Raw genomic sequence first — 16,159 nt, forward strand, 5'->3', positions numbered from 1 at the left:
CCCCCCTGCCCAGGGCGCCTCCCAGGAGGTGTTCCTGAAGGAGCGCTTCGCCGTCCTGACCTCTGCGCGAGACCGGTATGCAACACGCTGTGTTCCTCATGCTTGCTCCAGTGGGGCCGACCGCCGGCGAGGGGCAGGCACAGAGAAGCGGGGCTGCGGTCAGAAGGACACCTGCGCCCTCAGACGTGCAGTGGGTGTGCGGCATGGGGCGCACGGTCCCGGTAGCAGCAGGAGCCCGTTTCGGCGCCCTTGTGCGGGGCTTCTGTGAGGCCGAGGGAAGGGGCGCCATCTGGGAAGTCCTCCGACGCGAGGGCCGGGAACCTTCCTCCGGCTGCAGCACCAACAGGCGGGCGCGCGACTCTTTCTCTCTTCGCGAGAGCGGCCTGCACGCCAAAGGCATCTCGGCTTCGGGTTTGTGGCTTGGAGGTAAGGCTCTGGCTCACTCTCGCCTTGTCCAGGCTCGACTCTGAGAAGGCATCCCCTTACGTGCAAGCGACCTTTGCGGTTAGGGCGTGTGCACGTCCCACCCTGACTTCTTTCTCACGGCGAGGCCGAGGGACTTGGGCTCAGGCGTTGACACACACACTCGGAGTCAGGAAACTGCTTCCCCGTGTACGGCGCCAGGTGCTGGGCAGGCAGAGGCCGCCCCCTCAGCCCGGGCGCTCCCCCGTCAGGAAGCGGGCCCCTTCCCCTCTCATGCACGCTTCTCTCTTCGCGGACGCTGTTCGGGGGAGAACGCTTTCCCCAGAGAACCGTGTTGCTTTTGAACTCAGGGCCCGCTCGCTCGACCGGCTTCCCAGCCCCTGTGCGGAAGGACTCTGTCTCCCTGAAACACGCTGTCGCCCCAGAGGTGCTGGCGGCGCCCACCTGTCCCTTGGGCGGAGGCCAAAGCCCTCGGGGTGTGTGTCCGTTCGCCAGCGCCGGCGTCTGGCGGAAGGCTCTTTGGCTTTAGGGCCCACGAGCTGACTGGGCCTCCTCCGTGGAGCTCGTTCCTGGAGCTGAGGAGTTTGTGCCTCGCTCTGTTGCTGCTGGGTGTCCCGACTGCTTCTCTCTCCACGGGCTGAGTATGGTGGGCGGGGCCAGGGCGTCGTGCCGAAGTGCTCCCGACGCACTTGTTTTGCGCTGCCTGCCCTCCCGGCTGCCCTCCCAGTCCCCACCCGGGTTCGGGAAGGCCTCCCTGCTCAGGGCGCCTCCGAGGACGGATGCCCCAAGAGGAGCGCGTCGCCGTCCGGTCCTCTCCGCGAGACGGGGGACGAAGCACCATGCTTTCGCGAAGCCTGCTCCGGGGGGGGGGGCCGACCAACGGCCCCGTTCAGGCTGAGAGAAGCGGGCCTGCTGTCAAGAAGGACTCCGGTGCAAACCGTCCTGGAGTGTGTGTTCCGCGGTGGGCCCCGCGGCCACGGTCGCAGCGGGAGCGGGTTTCGACGCCCTTGTGCGGGGCTCCTGGGAGGCCGAGGGAAGGGGGCGCCTTGTCGGATGTCCGGCGACCCGACGGCCGGGAACCCTCCTCAGGCTGCCGCACCCACACGCGGGCGCGACCCTTTCGGTCTTCGAGAGCGAGGCCTCCCCGAGATAGGCAGCTCGGCTTCAAGCCGGACTCTTGGAGGCAAGGCTCTGGTTCTCTCTCGCGTCGTGCAGGCTCAGGGTGGAGAAGGCCTCCTTCTCCGGGGGAGCGATGTGCGCGGGGACGGTGTGGGCATCGCACACTGACTTCGTTCTCCCAGGGAGGCAGAGGGACCTTACCTCCGGCCTTCACACACACTCTGAGGTAGCAGACCGCCGCTTCCCCGCGGACGGCAGCAGACGCCGAGCGGGCAGAGGCGGGCCGCTCCACCCGGGCGCTCGCCGACCCCCCACCCCCCCCAGCAAGCGGGCCGCTTCCTCTCTCATCCACGCTTCTCTCAACACGGACGCTGTTCGGGGGAGAACGTTTTCCCCGGAGAGCGGTGTTGCTCTGAACTCAGGGCCCCGTTGGCTCGATCGGCGTCCGAGCCCCTGTGCCAAACGACTCTGTCTCCCTGAAACCTGCTGCCGCCCCAGAGGTGCTGGCGGCAGGCACAGGTCCCTGAGGTGGAGGCCAAAGCTCTCGGGGTGGGTGAACCTTCGCCAGCCTCTGACGGGAGGCTTTTTGGCTGTCGGGGAAACCGGAGCTGACTGGGCCTCCTCCGTGATGCTCCTTCATGGAGCCGAGGCGTTCGCGCCTTGCTCTGTGCCTCTAGGTGTCAGGACTACCTCTCTCCTCACGGGACTGAGTGTGGCGTGCGGGGCAACTGCGTGGGCCCGAAGTGCTCCCGTGGCACTTCTTTGGGCCTCCCACCCCACCCCCGACCGCACCGGCCCCCGGCCCGTCTTGGGCAGGCCTCCCTGCTCAGGGCGCCTCCAAGGGTGTATGGATGCCCCAAGGAGGGCGTCGCCGTCCTGTCCTCTCTGCGAGACGGATATGCAGCCCGGTGCTATTCTAGTGCTTGCTCCGGGGGAGGGGGCCGACCGACGGCGAGGGTCCGGTGAGAGAAGCGGGGCTGCTGTCAGAAGGACTCCCGCGCCATCAGTCCTGGAGTGTGTGTGTTCTGCTGTGGGTTCCGCGGTCACGGTAGCGGCCGGACGGAGCCGGGTTCGCCGCCCTTGTGCGGGGCTCCTGGGAGGCCGAGGGAAGGGGCCGCCTTGTCGGTTGTCCGGCGACCCGACGGCTGGGAGCCTGCCTCGGGCTTCAACAGCAAGACGCGGGCGCGGCTCTTTCTCGCTTCGGAAGAGAGGCATGCACGCGAAAGGCAGCTCGGCTCCAAGCGTCACTCATGGAGGTAAGGCGCTGGTTCTCTCACGTGGTGTGCAGGCTCGGGTTGGGGAAGGCATCGTCCGTGGAGCGATGTGGGCAGGGATGGCGTGGGCATCCCACACCGACTTCTTTCTCACAGGGGCGGCAGAGGGACGTCACCTCGGGCGTTCACACACACTCTGAGGTAGCAGACCGCCGCTTCCCCGCGAACGGCAGCTGACGCCGAGCGGGCAGAGGCGGGCCGCTCCGCCCGGGCGCTCGCCCCTCGGGAAGCGGGCCGCTTCCTCTCTCACCCACGCTTCTCTCTCTGCGGACGCTGTTCGGGGGAGAACGCTCTTCCCGGAGAACGGCGTTGCTCTGAATTCAGGGCCCGGCTGGCTCGATCGGCGTCCGGGCCCCTGTACGAAACGACTCTGTGTCCCTGTAACCGGCTGTCGCACCAGAGGTGCTGGCGGCACCCACGGGTCCCTGGGGGTGGAGTCCAAAGTCCTCGGGGGTGTGCGTCCATTCGCCAGCGTCGGAGGGGAGGCCCCTTGCCTTCCGGGGGGGGGAGGGGTGTTGGGTAACAGGAGCTGAATGGGCCACCTCCGTGAGGCTCGTTCCTGGAGCCTTGCTCGGTGCTTCTGGGTGTCACGACTGCTTCTCTCTTCGCGGGACCGTGTGTGGCATGCCGGGCAGTGGCGTCGTCCGGAAGTTCTCCCGGGGCACGGGTTTTGCTCCTCCACCCCGAAGCCCCGCCGGCCCCGCGCACCGCCCTCCCAGGCTGGCCCCCCTGCCCAGGGCGCCTCCCAGGAGGTGTTCCTGAAGGAGGGCTTCGCCGTCCTGACCTCTGCGCGAGACCGGTATGCAACACGCTGTGTTCCTCATGCTTGCTCCAGTGGGGCCGACCGCCGGCGAGGGGCAGGCACAGAGAAGCGGGGCTGCGGTCAGAAGGACACCTGCGCCCTCAGACGTGCAGTGGGTGTGCGGCATGGGGCGCACGGTCCCGGTAGCAGCAGGAGCCCGTTTCGGCGCCCTTGTGCGGGGCTTCTGTGAGGCCGAGGGAAGGGGCGCCATCTGGGAAGTCCTCCGACGCGAGGGCCGGGAACCTTCCTCCGGCTGCAGCACCAACAGGCGGGCGCGCGACTCTTTCTCTCTTCGCGAGAGCGGCCTGCACGCCAAAGGCATCTCGGCTTCGGGTTTGTGGCTTGGAGGTAAGGCTCTGGCTCACTCTCGCCTTGTCCAGGCTCGACTCTGAGAAGGCATCCCCTTACGTGCAAGCGACCTTTGCGGTTAGGGCGTGTGCACGTCCCACCCTGACTTCTTTCTCACGGCGAGGCCGAGGGACTTGGGCTCAGGCGTTGACACACACACTCGGAGTCAGGAAACTGCTTCCCCGTGTACGGCGCCAGGTGCTGGGCAGGCAGAGGCCGCCCCCTCAGCCCGGGCGCTCCCCCGTCAGGAAGCGGGCCCCTTCCCCTCTCATGCACGCTTCTCTCTTCGCGGACGCTGTTCGGGGGAGAACGCTTTCCCCAGAGAACCGTGTTGCTTTTGAACTCAGGGCCCGCTCGCTCGACCGGCTTCCCAGCCCCTGTGCGGAAGGACTCTGTCTCCCTGAAACACGCTGTCGCCCCAGAGGTGCTGGCGGCGCCCACCTGTCCCTTGGGCGGAGGCCAAAGCCCTCGGGGTGTGTGTCCGTTCGCCAGCGCCGGCGTCTGGCGGAAGGCTCTTTGGCTTTAGGGCCCACGAGCTGACTGGGCCTCCTCCGTGGAGCTCGTTCCTGGAGCTGAGGAGTTTGTGCCTCGCTCTGTTGCTGCTGGGTGTCCCGACTGCTTCTCTCTCCACGGGCTGAGTATGGTGGGCGGGGCCAGGGCGTCGTGCCGAAGTGCTCCCGACGCACTTGTTTTGCGCTGCCTGCCCTCCCGGCTGCCCTCCCAGTCCCCACCCGGGTTCGGGAAGGCCTCCCTGCTCAGGGCGCCTCCGAGGACGGATGCCCCAAGAGGAGCGCGTCGCCGTCCGGTCCTCTCCGCGAGACGGGGGACGAAGCACCATGCTTTCGCGAAGCCTGCTCCGGGGGGGGGGGGGCGACCAACGGCCCCGTTCAGGCTGAGAGAAGCGGGCCTGCTGTCAAGAAGGACTCCGGTGCAAACCGTCCTGGAGTGTGTGTTCCGCGGTGGGCCCCGCGGCCACGGTCGCAGCGGGAGCGGGTTTCGACGCCCTTGTGCGGGGCTCCTGGGAGGCCGAGGGAAGGGGGCGCCTTGTCGGATGTCCGGCGACCCGACGGCCGGGAACCCTCCTCAGGCTGCCGCACCCACACGCGGGCGCGACCCTTTCGGTCTTCGAGAGCGAGGCCTCCCCGAGATAGGCAGCTCGGCTTCAAGCCGGACTCTTGGAGGCAAGGCTCTGGTTCTCTCTCGCGTCGTGCAGGCTCAGGGTGGAGAAGGCCTCCTTCTCCGGGGGAGCGATGTGCGCGGGGACGGTGTGGGCATCGCACACTGACTTCGTTCTCCCAGGGAGGCAGAGGGACCTTACCTCCGGCCTTCACACACACTGAGGTAGCAGACCGCCGCTTCCCCGCGGACGGCAGCAGACGCCGAGCGGGCAGAGGCGGGCCGCTCCACCCGGGCGCTCGCCGACCCCCCACCCCCCCCAGCAAGCGGGCCGCTTCCTCTCTCATCCACGCTTCTCTCAACACGGACGCTGTTCGGGGGAGAACGTTTTCCCCGGAGAGCGGTGTTGCTCTGAACTCAGGGCCCCGTTGGCTCGATCGGCGTCCGAGCCCCTGTGCCAAACGACTCTGTCTCCCTGAAACCTGCTGCCGCCCCAGAGGTGCTGGCGGCAGGCACAGGTCCCTGAGGTGGAGGCCAAAGCTCTCGGGGTGGGTGAACCTTCGCCAGCCTCTGACGGGAGGCTTTTTGGCTGTCGGGGAAACCGGAGCTGACTGGGCCTCCTCCGTGATGCTCCTTCATGGAGCCGAGGCGTTCGCGCCTTGCTCTGTGCCTCTAGGTGTCAGGACTACCTCTCTCCTCACGGGACTGAGTGTGGCGTGCGGGGCAACTGCGTGGGCCCGAAGTGCTCCCGTGGCACTTCTTTGGGCCTCCCACCCCACCCCCGACCGCACCGGCCCCCGGCCCGTCTTGGGCAGGCCTCCCTGCTCAGGGCGCCTCCAAGGGTGTATGGATGCCCCAAGGAGGGCGTCGCCGTCCTGTCCTCTCTGCGAGACGGATATGCAGCCCGGTGCTATTCTAGTGCTTGCTCCGGGGGAGGGGGCCGACCGACGGCGAGGGTCCGGTGAGAGAAGCGGGGCTGCTGTCAGAAGGACTCCCGCGCCATCAGTCCTGGAGTGTGTGTGTTCTGCTGTGGGTTCCGCGGTCACGGTAGCGGCCGGACGGAGCCGGGTTCGCCGCCCTTGTGCGGGGCTCCTGGGAGGCCGAGGGAAGGGGCCGCCTTGTCGGTTGTCCGGCGACCCGACGGCTGGGAGCCTGCCTCGGGCTTCAACAGCAAGACGCGGGCGCGGCTCTTTCTCGCTTCGGAAGAGAGGCATGCACGCGAAAGGCAGCTCGGCTCCAAGCGTCACTCATGGAGGTAAGGCGCTGGTTCTCTCACGTGGTGTGCAGGCTCGGGTTGGGGAAGGCATCGTCCGTGGAGCGATGTGGGCAGGGATGGCGTGGGCATCCCACACCGACTTCTTTCTCACAGGGGCGGCAGAGGGACGTCACCTCGGGCGTTCACACACACTCTGAGGTAGCAGACCGCCGCTTCCCCGCGAACGGCAGCTGACGCCGAGCGGGCAGAGGCGGGCCGCTCCGCCCGGGCGCTCGCCCCTCGGGAAGCGGGCCGCTTCCTCTCTCACCCACGCTTCTCTCTCTGCGGACGCTGTTCGGGGGAGAACGCTCTTCCCGGAGAACGGCGTTGCTCTGAATTCAGGGCCCGGCTGGCTCGATCGGCGTCCGGGCCCCTGTACGAAACGACTCTGTGTCCCTGTAACCGGCTGTCGCACCAGAGGTGCTGGCGGCACCCACGGGTCCCTGGGGGTGGAGTCCAAAGTCCTCGGGGGTGTGCGTCCATTCGCCAGCGTCGGAGGGGAGGCCCCTTGCCTTCCGGGGGGGGGAGGGGTGTTGGGTAACAGGAGCTGAATGGGCCACCTCCGTGAGGCTCGTTCCTGGAGCCTTGCTCGGTGCTTCTGGGTGTCACGACTGCTTCTCTCTTCGCGGGACCGTGTGTGGCATGCCGGGCAGTGGCGTCGTCCGGAAGTTCTCCCGGGGCACGGGTTTTGCTCCTCCACCCCGAAGCCCCGCCGGCCCCGCGCACCGCCCTCCCAGGCTGGCCCCCCTGCCCAGGGCGCCTCCCAGGAGGTGTTCCTGAAGGAGCGCTTCGCCGTCCTGACCTCTGCGCGAGACCGGTATGCAACACGCTGTGTTCCTCATGCTTGCTCCAGTGGGGCCGACCGCCGGCGAGGGGCAGGCACAGAGAAGCGGGGCTGCGGTCAGAAGGACACCTGCGCCCTCAGACGTGCAGTGGGTGTGCGGCATGGGGCGCACGGTCCCGGTAGCAGCAGGAGCCCGTTTCGGCGCCCTTGTGCGGGGCTTCTGTGAGGCCGAGGGAAGGGGCGCCATCTGGGAAGTCCTCCGACGCGAGGGCCGGGAACCTTCCTCCGGCTGCAGCACCAACAGGCGGGCGCGCGACTCTTTCTCTCTTCGCGAGAGCGGCCTGCACGCCAAAGGCATCTCGGCTTCGGGTTTGTGGCTTGGAGGTAAGGCTCTGGCTCACTCTCGCCTTGTCCAGGCTCGACTCTGAGAAGGCATCCCCTTACGTGCAAGCGACCTTTGCGGTTAGGGCGTGTGCACGTCCCACCCTGACTTCTTTCTCACGGCGAGGCCGAGGGACTTGGGCTCAGGCGTTGACACACACACTCGGAGTCAGGAAACTGCTTCCCCGTGTACGGCGCCAGGTGCTGGGCAGGCAGAGGCCGCCCCCTCAGCCCGGGCGCTCCCCCGTCAGGAAGCGGGCCCCTTCCCCTCTCATGCACGCTTCTCTCTTCGCGGACGCTGTTCGGGGGAGAACGCTTTCCCCAGAGAACCGTGTTGCTTTTGAACTCAGGGCCCGCTCGCTCGACCGGCTTCCCAGCCCCTGTGCGGAAGGACTCTGTCTCCCTGAAACACGCTGTCGCCCCAGAGGTGCTGGCGGCGCCCACCTGTCCCTTGGGCGGAGGCCAAAGCCCTCGGGGTGTGTGTCCGTTCGCCAGCGCCGGCGTCTGGCGGAAGGCTCTTTGGCTTTAGGGCCCACGAGCTGACTGGGCCTCCTCCGTGGAGCTCGTTCCTGGAGCTGAGGAGTTTGTGCCTCGCTCTGTTGCTGCTGGGTGTCCCGACTGCTTCTCTCTCCACGGGCTGAGTATGGTGGGCGGGGCCAGGGCGTCGTGCCGAAGTGCTCCCGACGCACTTGTTTTGCGCTGCCTGCCCTCCCGGCTGCCCTCCCAGTCCCCACCCGGGTTCGGGAAGGCCTCCCTGCTCAGGGCGCCTCCGAGGACGGATGCCCCAAGAGGAGCGCGTCGCCGTCCGGTCCTCTCCGCGAGACGGGGGACGAAGCACCATGCTTTCGCGAAGCCTGCTCCGGGGGGGGGGGCCGACCAACGGCCCCGTTCAGGCTGAGAGAAGCGGGCCTGCTGTCAAGAAGGACTCCGGTGCAAACCGTCCTGGAGTGTGTGTTCCGCGGTGGGCCCCGCGGCCACGGTCGCAGCGGGAGCGGGTTTCGACGCCCTTGTGCGGGGCTCCTGGGAGGCCGAGGGAAGGGGGCGCCTTGTCGGATGTCCGGCGACCCGACGGCCGGGAACCCTCCTCAGGCTGCCGCACCCACACGCGGGCGCGACCCTTTCGGTCTTCGAGAGCGAGGCCTCCCCGAGATAGGCAGCTCGGCTTCAAGCCGGACTCTTGGAGGCAAGGCTCTGGTTCTCTCTCGCGTCGTGCAGGCTCAGGGTGGAGAAGGCCTCCTTCTCCGGGGGAGCGATGTGCGCGGGGACGGTGTGGGCATCGCACACTGACTTCGTTCTCCCAGGGAGGCAGAGGGACCTTACCTCCGGCCTTCACACACACTCTGAGGTAGCAGACCGCCGCTTCCCCGCGGACGGCAGCAGACGCCGAGCGGGCAGAGGCGGGCCGCTCCACCCGGGCGCTCGCCGACCCCCCACCCCCCCCAGCAAGCGGGCCGCTTCCTCTCTCATCCACGCTTCTCTCAACACGGACGCTGTTCGGGGGAGAACGTTTTCCCCGGAGAGCGGTGTTGCTCTGAACTCAGGGCCCCGTTGGCTCGATCGGCGTCCGAGCCCCTGTGCCAAACGACTCTGTCTCCCTGAAACCTGCTGCCGCCCCAGAGGTGCTGGCGGCAGGCACAGGTCCCTGAGGTGGAGGCCAAAGCTCTCGGGGTGGGTGAACCTTCGCCAGCCTCTGACGGGAGGCTTTTTGGCTGTCGGGGAAACCGGAGCTGACTGGGCCTCCTCCGTGATGCTCCTTCATGGAGCCGAGGCGTTCGCGCCTTGCTCTGTGCCTCTAGGTGTCAGGACTACCTCTCTCCTCACGGGACTGAGTGTGGCGTGCGGGGCAACTGCGTGGGCCCGAAGTGCTCCCGTGGCACTTCTTTGGGCCTCCCACCCCACCCCCGACCGCACCGGCCCCCGGCCCGTCTTGGGCAGGCCTCCCTGCTCAGGGCGCCTCCAAGGGTGTATGGATGCCCCAAGGAGGGCGTCGCCGTCCTGTCCTCTCTGCGAGACGGATATGCAGCCCGGTGCTATTCTAGTGCTTGCTCCGGGGGAGGGGGCCGACCGACGGCGAGGGTCCGGTGAGAGAAGCGGGGCTGCTGTCAGAAGGACTCCCGCGCCATCAGTCCTGGAGTGTGTGTGTTCTGCTGTGGGTTCCGCGGTCACGGTAGCGGCCGGACGGAGCCGGGTTCGCCGCCCTTGTGCGGGGCTCCTGGGAGGCCGAGGGAAGGGGCCGCCTTGTCGGTTGTCCGGCGACCCGACGGCTGGGAGCCTGCCTCGGGCTTCAACAGCAAGACGCGGGCGCGGCTCTTTCTCGCTTCGGAAGAGAGGCATGCACGCGAAAGGCAGCTCGGCTCCAAGCGTCACTCATGGAGGTAAGGCGCTGGTTCTCTCACGTGGTGTGCAGGCTCGGGTTGGGGAAGGCATCGTCCGTGGAGCGATGTGGGCAGGGATGGCGTGGGCATCCCACACCGACTTCTTTCTCACAGGGGCGGCAGAGGGACGTCACCTCGGGCGTTCACACACACTCTGAGGTAGCAGACCGCCGCTTCCCCGCGAACGGCAGCTGACGCCGAGCGGGCAGAGGCGGGCCGCTCCGCCCGGGCGCTCGCCCCTCGGGAAGCGGGCCGCTTCCTCTCTCACCCACGCTTCTCTCTCTGCGGACGCTGTTCGGGGGAGAACGCTCTTCCCGGAGAACGGCGTTGCTCTGAATTCAGGGCCCGGCTGGCTCGATCGGCGTCCGGGCCCCTGTACGAAACGACTCTGTGTCCCTGTAACCGGCTGTCGCACCAGAGGTGCTGGCGGCACCCACGGGTCCCTGGGGGTGGAGTCCAAAGTCCTCGGGGGTGTGCGTCCATTCGCCAGCGTCGGAGGGGAGGCCCCTTGCCTTCCGGGGGGGGGAGGGGTGTTGGGTAACAGGAGCTGAATGGGCCACCTCCGTGAGGCTCGTTCCTGGAGCCTTGCTCGGTGCTTCTGGGTGTCACGACTGCTTCTCTCTTCGCGGGACCGTGTGTGGCATGCCGGGCAGTGGCGTCGTCCGGAAGTTCTCCCGGGGCACGGGTTTTGCTCCTCCACCCCGAAGCCCCGCCGGCCCCGCGCACCGCCCTCCCAGGCTGGCCCCCCTGCCCAGGGCGCCTCCCAGGAGGTGTTCCTGAAGGAGGGCTTCGCCGTCCTGACCTCTGCGCGAGACCGGTATGCAACACGCTGTGTTCCTCATGCTTGCTCCAGTGGGGCCGACCGCCGGCGAGGGGCAGGCACAGAGAAGCGGGGCTGCGGTCAGAAGGACACCTGCGCCCTCAGACGTGCAGTGGGTGTGCGGCATGGGGCGCACGGTCCCGGTAGCAGCAGGAGCCCGTTTCGGCGCCCTTGTGCGGGGCTTCTGTGAGGCCGAGGGAAGGGGCGCCATCTGGGAAGTCCTCCGACGCGAGGGCCGGGAACCTTCCTCCGGCTGCAGCACCAACAGGCGGGCGCGCGACTCTTTCTCTCTTCGCGAGAGCGGCCTGCACGCCAAAGGCATCTCGGCTTCGGGTTTGTGGCTTGGAGGTAAGGCTCTGGCTCACTCTCGCCTTGTCCAGGCTCGACTCTGAGAAGGCATCCCCTTACGTGCAAGCGACCTTTGCGGTTAGGGCGTGTGCACGTCCCACCCTGACTTCTTTCTCACGGCGAGGCCGAGGGACTTGGGCTCAGGCGTTGACACACACACTCGGAGTCAGGAAACTGCTTCCCCGTGTACGGCGCCAGGTGCTGGGCAGGCAGAGGCCGCCCCCTCAGCCCGGGCGCTCCCCCGTCAGGAAGCGGGCCCCTTCCCCTCTCATGCACGCTTCTCTCTTCGCGGACGCTGTTCGGGGGAGAACGCTTTCCCCAGAGAACCGTGTTGCTTTTGAACTCAGGGCCCGCTCGCTCGACCGGCTTCCCAGCCCCTGTGCGGAAGGACTCTGTCTCCCTGAAACACGCTGTCGCCCCAGAGGTGCTGGCGGCGCCCACCTGTCCCTTGGGCGGAGGCCAAAGCCCTCGGGGTGTGTGTCCGTTCGCCAGCGCCGGCGTCTGGCGGAAGGCTCTTTGGCTTTAGGGCCCACGAGCTGACTGGGCCTCCTCCGTGGAGCTCGTTCCTGGAGCTGAGGAGTTTGTGCCTCGCTCTGTTGCTGCTGGGTGTCCCGACTGCTTCTCTCTCCACGGGCTGAGTATGGTGGGCGGGGCCAGGGCGTCGTGCCGAAGTGCTCCCGACGCACTTGTTTTGCGCTGCCTGCCCTCCCGGCTGCCCTCCCAGTCCCCACCCGGGTTCGGGAAGGCCTCCCTGCTCAGGGCGCCTCCGAGGACGGATGCCCCAAGAGGAGCGCGTCGCCGTCCGGTCCTCTCCGCGAGACGGGGGACGAAGCACCATGCTTTCGCGAAGCCTGCTCCGGGGGGGGGGGGGCGACCAACGGCCCCGTTCAGGCTGAGAGAAGCGGGCCTGCTGTCAAGAAGGACTCCGGTGCAAACCGTCCTGGAGTGTGTGTTCCGCGGTGGGCCCCGCGGCCACGGTCGCAGCGGGAGCGGGTTTCGACGCCCTTGTGCGGGGCTCCTGGGAGGCCGAGGGAAGGGGGCGCCTTGTCGGATGTCCGGCGACCCGACGGCCGGGAACCCTCCTCAGGCTGCCGCACCCACACGCGGGCGCGACCCTTTCGGTCTTCGAGAGCGAGGCCTCCCCGAGATAGGCAGCTCGGCTTCAAGCCGGACTCTTGGAGGCAAGGCTCTGGTTCTCTCTCGCGTCGTGCAGGCTCAGGGTGGAGAAGGCCTCCTTCTCCGGGGGAGCGATGTGCGCGGGGACGGTGTGGGCATCGCACACTGACTTCGTTCTCCCAGGGAGGCAGAGGGACCTTACCTCCGGCCTTCACACACACTCTGAGGTAGCAGACCGCCGCTTCCCCGCGGACGGCAGCAGACGCCGAGCGGGCAGAGGCGGGCCGCTCCACCCGGGCGCTCGCCGACCCCCCACCCCCCCCAGCAAGCGGGCCGCTTCCTCTCTCATCCACGCTTCTCTCAACACGGACGCTGTTCGGGGGAGAACGTTTTCCCCGGAGAGCGGTGTTGCTCTGAACTCAGGGCCCCGTTGGCTCGATCGGCGTCCGAGCCCCTGTGCCAAACGACTCTGTCTCCCTGAAACCTGCTGCCGCCCCAGAGGTGCTGGCGGCAGGCACAGGTCCCTGAGGTGGAGGCCAAAGCTCTCGGGGTGGGTGAACCTTCGCCAGCCTCTGACGGGAGGCTTTTTGGCTGTCGGGGAAACCGGAGCTGACTGGGCCTCCTCCGTGATGCTCCTTCATGGAGCCGAGGCGTTCGCGCCTTGCTCTGTGCCTCTAGGTGTCAGGACTACCTCTCTCCTCACGGGACTGAGTGTGGCGTGCGGGGCAACTGCGTGGGCCCGAAGTGCTCCCGTGGCACTTCTTTGGGCCTCCCACCCCACCCCCGACCGCACCGGCCCCCGGCCCGTCTTGGGCAGGCCTCCCTGCTCAGGGCGCCTCCAAGGGTGTATGGATGCCCCAAGGAGGGCGTCGCCGTCCTGTCCTCTCTGCGAGACGGATATGCAGCCCGGTGCTATTCTAGTGCTTGCTCCGGGGGAGGGGGCCGACCGACGGCGAGGGTCCGGTGAGAGAAGCGGGGCTGCTGTCAGAAGGACTCCCGCGCCATCAGTCCTGGAGTGTGTGTGTTCTGCTGTGGGTTCCGCGGTCACGGTAGCGGCCGGACGGAGCCGGGTTCGCCGCCCTTGTGCGGGGCTCCTGGGAGGCCGAGGGAAGGGGCCGCCTTGTCGGTTGTCCGGCGACCCGACGGCTGGGAGCCTGCCTCGGGCTTCAACAGCAAGACGCGGGCGCGGCTCTTTCTCGCTTCGGAAGAGAGGCATGCACGCGAAAGGCAGCTCGGCTCCAAGCGTCACTCATGGAGGTAAGGCGCTGGTTCTCTCACGTGGTGTGCAGGCTCGGGTTGGGGAAGGCATCGTCCGTGGAGCGATGTGGGCAGGGATGGCGTGGGCATCCCACACCGACTTCTTTCTCACAGGGGCGGCAGAGGGACGTCACCTCGGGCGTTCACACACACTCTGAGGTAGCAGACCGCCGCTTCCCCGCGAACGGCAGCTGACGCCGAGCGGGCAGAGGCGGGCCGCTCCGCCCGGGCGCTCGCCCCTCGGGAAGCGGGCCGCTTCCTCTCTCACCCACGCTTCTCTCTCTGCGGACGCTGTTCGGGGGAGAACGCTCTTCCCGGAGAACGGCGTTGCTCTGAATTCAGGGCCCGGCTGGCTCGATCGGCGTCCGGGCCCCTGTACGAAACGACTCTGTGTCCCTGTAACCGGCTGTCGCACCAGAGGTGCTGGCGGCACCCACGGGTCCCTGGGGGTGGAGTCCAAAGTCCTCGGGGGTGTGCGTCCATTCGCCAGCGTCGGAGGGGAGGCCCCTTGCCTTCCGGGGGGGGGAGGGGTGTTGGGTAACAGGAGCTGAATGGGCCACCTCCGTGAGGCTCGTTCCTGGAGCCTTGCTCGGTGCTTCTGGGTGTCACGACTGCTTCTCTCTTCGCGGGACCGTGTGTGGCATGCCGGGCAGTGGCGTCGTCCGGAAGTTCTCCCGGGGCACGGGTTTTGCTCCTCCACCCCGAAGCCCCGCCGGCCCCGCGCACCGCCCTCCCAGGCTGGCCCCCCTGCCCAGGGCGCCTCCCAGGAGGTGTTCCTGAAGGAGCGCTTCGCCATCCTGACCTCTGCGCGAGACCGGTATGCAACACGCTGTGTTCCTCATGCTTGCTCCAGTGGGGCCGACCGCCGGCGAGGGGCAGGCACAGAGAAGCGGGGCTGCGGTCAGAAGGACACCTGCGCCCTCAGACGTGCAGTGGGTGTGCGGCATGGGGCGCACGGTCCCGGTAGCAGCAGGAGCCCGTTTCGGCGCCCTTGTGCGGGGCTTCTGTGAGGCCGAGGGAAGGGGCGCCATCTGGGAAGTCCTCCGACGCGAGGGCCGGGAACCTTCCTCCGGCTGCAGCACCAACAGGCGGGCGCGCGACTCTTTCTCTCTTCGCGAGAGCGGCCTGCACGCCAAAGGCATCTCGGCTTCGGGTTTGTGGCTTGGAGGTAAGGCTCTGGCTCACTCTCGCCTTGTCCAGGCTCGACTCTGAGAAGGCATCCCCTTACGTGCAAGCGACCTTTGCGGTTAGGGCGTGTGCACGTCCCACCCTGACTTCTTTCTCACGGCGAGGCCGAGGGACTTGGGCTCAGGCGTTGACACACACACTCGGAGTCAGGAAACTGCTTCCCCGTGTACGGCGCCAGGTGCTGGGCAGGCAGAGGCCGCCCCCTCAGCCCGGGCGCTCCCCCGTCAGGAAGCGGGCCCCTTCCCCTCTCATGCACGCTTCTCTCTTCGCGGACGCTGTTCGGGGGAGAACGCTTTCCCCAGAGAACCGTGTTGCTTTTGAACTCAGGGCCCGCTCGCTCGACCGGCTTCCCAGCCCCTGTGCGGAAGGACTCTGTCTCCCTGAAACACGCTGTCGCCCCAGAGGTGCTGGCGGCGCCCACCTGTCCCTTGGGCGGAGGCCAAAGCCCTCGGGGTGTGTGTCCGTTCGCCAGCGCCGGCGTCTGGCGGAAGGCTCTTTGGCTTTAGGGCCCACGAGCTGACTGGGCCTCCTCCGTGGAGCTCGTTCCTGGAGCTGAGGAGTTTGTGCCTCGCTCTGTTGCTGCTGGGTGTCCCGACTGCTTCTCTCTCCACGGGCTGAGTATGGTGGGCGGGGCCAGGGCGTCGTGCCGAAGTGCTCCCGACGCACTTGTTTTGCGCTGCCTGCCCTCCCGGCTGCCCTCCCAGTCCCCACCCGGGTTCGGGAAGGCCTCCCTGCTCAGGGCGCCTCCGAGGACGGATGCCCCAAGAGGAGCGCGTCGCCGTCCGGTCCTCTCCGCGAGACGGGGGACGAAGCACCATGCTTTCGCGAAGCCTGCTCCGGGGGGGGGGGGGCGACCAACGGCCCCGTTCAGGCTGAGAGAAGCGGGCCTGCTGTCAAGAAGGACTCCGGTACAAACCGTCCTGGAGTGTGTGTTCCGCGGTGGGCCCCGCGGCCACGGTCGCAGCGGGAGCGGGTTTCGACGCCCTTGTGCGGGGCTCCTGGGAGGCCGAGGGAAGGGGGCGCCTTGTCGGATGTCCGGCGACCCGACGGCCGGGAACCCTCCTCAGGCTGCCGCACCCACACGCGGGCGCGACCCTTTCGGTCTTCGAGAGCGAGGCCTCCCCGAGATAGGCAGCTCGGCTTCAAGCCGGACTCTTGGAGGCAAGGCTCTGGTTCTCTCTCGCGTCGTGCAGGCTCAGGGTGGAGAAGGCCTCCTTCTCCGGGGGAGCGATGTGCGCGGGGACGGTGTGGGCATCGCACACTGACTTCGTTCTCCCAGGGAGGCAGAGGGACCTTACCTCCGGCCTTCACACACACTCTGAGGTAGCAGACCGCCGCTTCCCCGCGGACGGCAGCAGACGCCGAGCGGGCAGAGGCGGGCCGCTCCACCCGGGCGCTCGCCGACCCCCCACCCCCCCCAGCAAGCGGGCCGCTTCCTCTCTCATCCACGCTTCTCTCAACACGGACGCTGTTCGGGGGAGAACGTTTTCCCCGGAGAGCGGTGTTGCTCTGAACTCAGGGCCCCGTTGGCTCGATCGGCGTCCGAGCCCCTG

This window comes from Martes martes, assembly GCF_963455335.1.
Source record: "Martes martes genome assembly, chromosome: 3".
Taxonomy (NCBI): Eukaryota; Metazoa; Chordata; class Mammalia; order Carnivora; family Mustelidae; genus Martes; species Martes martes.